The sequence below is a fragment of the Suricata suricatta genome, chromosome 7 (assembly GCF_006229205.1).
Source record: "Suricata suricatta isolate VVHF042 chromosome 7, meerkat_22Aug2017_6uvM2_HiC, whole genome shotgun sequence".
NCBI classification, from domain to species: Eukaryota; Metazoa; Chordata; class Mammalia; order Carnivora; family Herpestidae; genus Suricata; species Suricata suricatta.
The window spans coordinates 105,561,160-105,565,386 of record NC_043706.1 but is presented as its reverse complement, the minus strand read 5'-3'; positions in this window follow the sequence as shown (position 1 = coordinate 105,565,386).

Genomic DNA, 4,227 nt, shown 5'->3' with positions numbered 1-4,227 from the left:
TTTGCTTTTAAGGTATTTATTAATGTAAATGAAATATATAACAGTTCGACTTAATTCCCCAACTTTATTCTGGGTGTTGATATTGTGTTCTCTCATTTTGAATAGCTGTGTCCTCTCCCTAAATAAATGAATTCAAGAGAAAGCGTGTGTATTCTCTAACAGTTCAATTTTAGGTGGCTGTTAATACTTAGACTTACTTTTCCTCCTGTGTATAGAAGAACCTGAAACAAGGTTAACTGTCCATTTTGTGTCCTGAAAAACTGAATTGTTTTAAAGGTGGTAGTTACACTCTTTTGGACCTCTTTAAGTAACCCCTGAACTTGGATCTCAGGAAATTAAGGTGATGTTCTCCCAAAGAACCTCAAGTGGGTAGACCAGTTTAATCTGGAGAATATTTTTAATTCATTACATAGATACTCTACACCTGCTGTGTCCTGTCGGCATTTTTTTTTCTAAGTTGCAAATTGGTGCTGACAGAAGATGGTATTAAAATAAAAGTCTTACAGGGGCGCCTGGATGGCTCAGTCAAACGTCCAACTCTTGAGCTCAGGGTCATGAGTTCAAGCCCCACGCTGGGCTAAAGCCTACTTAAAAAAAAAAAAGATAGTCCCTTACCAGGAAAAAAAAAAAAGGAGTATAATTGTAATGAAATACTCTTCTATTCAGTTACCAAGGTTTAGTGAAATGGTCTGATTCTCCCAATATTATGGGCAAGACATGTCTATAAAATTCTTGGGCACCTATTCAGAAAAATCTTACATTAACGAAGAAACTTGTACCTGAATGTTTATCACTTTATTTTTAACAGCCCAAACAACAACTCAAGAGGTCCCTCAACTGGTGCATTTTTAAACACACACTAGTACACCCATGTCCTGTAATACTGTAAGACAAGAGTGAACTGTGGGTACACAAAACAACTTGACTGGATCTCCAGGGAAATATGCTGGGTTAAAAAAGCCAATCCCAGGAGGTTACAAAGTATCATTTCATTTATATTAACATGCTTTCAATGATGCAAATAAAGAAATGGAAATTCTTCAGAACCAGGGATAAAAAGAAAAACCTTGGTGGATGGGCTAAATGATTAGCTTTAAAAGAAATTGTCAAATTTAGTCACTTGTACTACACTTCATATTCACACCATTGATGTATGAACAATTCATTTTCTTTGTATCCTTGCCAGTATTTGTCACCATCTCCTATTTTAGCCATTGTGATAGGAACACTGTGTTATCTCATTGTGGTTTAAATTGCCTTTCCCAAATGGCTAAGGATGTTGAGTAATCGCTTCATGTACTTATTTGCCATCAATATGTTCCCAGTGTCTATTCATGCCTTTCGGCAAATTTGTAATTGGATAGTCTATTATAATTTGATGGGTTTTGAGAGTTCATATATTCGAAATACTCATCCTTTATCAGACACATGTTTGAAAATACTTATCCCAGTCTGTAGCTTTGTCTTTCCATCTTACCAGGGTCTTTTACAGAACAAAAGTACGTAATTTTTATTAGCTTTAGTTTATGAATTTTTAAAAGACCTTACATGAGTCAATTTTGTTTTGTAGTCCCTTTATGCTAAACTGGTCACTAGGCCAGTCCACCTTTTTTTAGTACTGCCCTGTGACAACTCTGAACGCATCTCCATTTACTGGGCAGATGTTCTATTCTTCCACCTTTGATTTCTGTGTTGTAAGATCTAAGATAAAGAGAACTTTTGCTCCTTTTTAAAAGTAAGCATATTAGGGTTCTCCAGGGAAACAACCAGTAGGATGTTCTGATGAGTGGTGAAGATGGTACTTCACCTCTGTGGTCATTCTTATTCCCAAACCCATAACCCTGTCTAATCATGGGAACAAGCATGGTAATCCCAAATTGAAGGTCACTCTACAAAATACCATACCAGTGCTACCTCAAAACTGTAAAGGTCTCGTTAATCTGTTTGACACCAATTCCATGAAATTTGTTGATTTGCTTTATGGTCTAATATGCAACCAATTCTCAAATATTTCATGTGTGCTTGAAATCAACATTTAGGCTCAATTCTTAAATGTAGCATTCTACATTATGTTCATCACAATATCATTCAGTCCTTTTCACACTTAAGCTTATCACCTGAGTATACACATCCCTATGAAAAACACCGTGATCCGCCCTAAAAGAACATTCAGCTCTTGGATAAGTCCTACACTGTCTCCTGTGGCCCTACTTGTACCAGTCTTCATACTGTGGTATTTATTTTATGGGCAGTATATAGACCTCCTCTGGTAAATTAAGAGTTTTGAGAGGAATCACTTTCCAGATTTTCAGTTTTGATGTTCTCCTTCCTTAAGTTGGATCTGCCTGAAAAGATGCATAAGGACATCAAGACATCATCCCTCTTAGCAATTACTCTTCACATTTAACAAAGATGTACCTCTTCTGCATTCTGAATCTTACCAGGGCACTTTGGATAAAATCTCTTGAACACCCAATAAAGACACAATTTTATGTACTGGTGAGAAAGAAGGACATTGGGGAAAAAAGGTCTGCAATTCAGGTGGTTTTTTTTTTCTTTTTCATTGCAATAGGATGATCTAATTAAGTCACTAATAAATCATCATAAAATAGTTCTGGTATGTAATTCTGAAAGAATTCAGAGAACCGATTGACACTGCTACAACAAAATTCCTTCCATTCTCATACTTTTGTATTATGAAGTTTCTTAGTTCTACACCTATGAAAACAAAGAGGAATAAAACTGATGCTCTTACCCCCAGATACAACAAAGTTGGGGGAAACCCGCCCCCTCCATCAAGACGTATTCACTCCACTCAATACATATTTCTGATAAAATTTTACTTATGTTTAATGAATTTACCAAAACATGAATGTTATACTAGTAAACACTAAGAAGAGATTCTCCACCCCGCCAAAATTCCAAAGGCAGAATGTAAGTTTGTTCCCACTCACCTGAAGTCTACAGTGGATGTCCAGGATTGATGGGTGGCTTTCTTCTAAGCAGTGATTCAGGAACCAAATTTCTTCCTTCTTGCACTCAGAAGCCACATACTCCTCTGCATCAGGCTAGTGGAGGGGTAAAAGAGCAAGGATTGCACAGGGGAGGTTTTCACAGACCAGACCTGAAGTTCTGTCACTTCAGAAGTACATCACTTCTGATTTATCAGAACTCAGTTCCATAGCCACCGTGTTTACAAAGGTGGAAGAAATCTTACTCATGATAGAAAATGGTTTGGCACTCACTTAACAGTCTCTGCCATATATATTCTGTTTTGATCAACTGTGTATTTATAATTGGAGACAAACTTCTTTAATACATAGAATCTTAAGGTTACAGGAAACAATTTCCAATTTTGTTACAGAGAAGTGGGACAGTATCTTCGATGTATGACTCTCGCAGATAATGAAAATAGGATAAAATACTTTGGGAGAAGTAGGATGGTGATGGATATCAAATTACTATGGTATTTTAGATTCCTTTAAGATACACTTTAAAAAACACATAATTATATTTTTAAACATTAAAATTATAATGACTTTTTAAATGGTAGTATTAACACCCTAAATACCTTCCAACTAAATATGAAAATTTTTAATTTCATCTTAAAAAATACTAGAATATATAAAGTTTTTAAAGATTTTTAGGATACTTCTAGAGCTCCAAAATGTCCCAAAGAGAAGAAATTTCATCATATTTCACACTGAGGAAGGTAAAGGAGTAAGAAAAGTCTAAAATTGTATCTCTTCCTAGTCTCTAAATTCTTGTTCTCACCTTAACGACCTCTACATCTTATGCAGAAACTTCTGGAGATGTGTATTAGTTCACCAAGATGCCACTGTCAGAGCCAAATATTTTAGGATCTACTAAGGAAGGGTTTCCTATCTCTGTGCTAGACTTTACTTTGAATTTTTACATCATAGTAAGAGAAATTCCAGGATACTGAGAGACAGAATATGGTCAAGAGGAAGGTCATTATTTGTAATTCCTAATCAAATGGCCCTATCAAATATTCAGATATAAACTGCCCTGCTTCCAGCCTGAAGGTGCAATTCACTCGATAAAAGAGGTGCTCTAGTCTTGCATTAACCTACTGAACAACGTTCTCAAGGGAGAAAGTGATTTAATTCTTTCATCTTCCCTAGGGGCAAAAATTAGAGGCCTTTCTTTGGATGGCACCCAGTGATAATGTTCTTACCTCGTTTAGGAAAATGAGAGGTATACTTC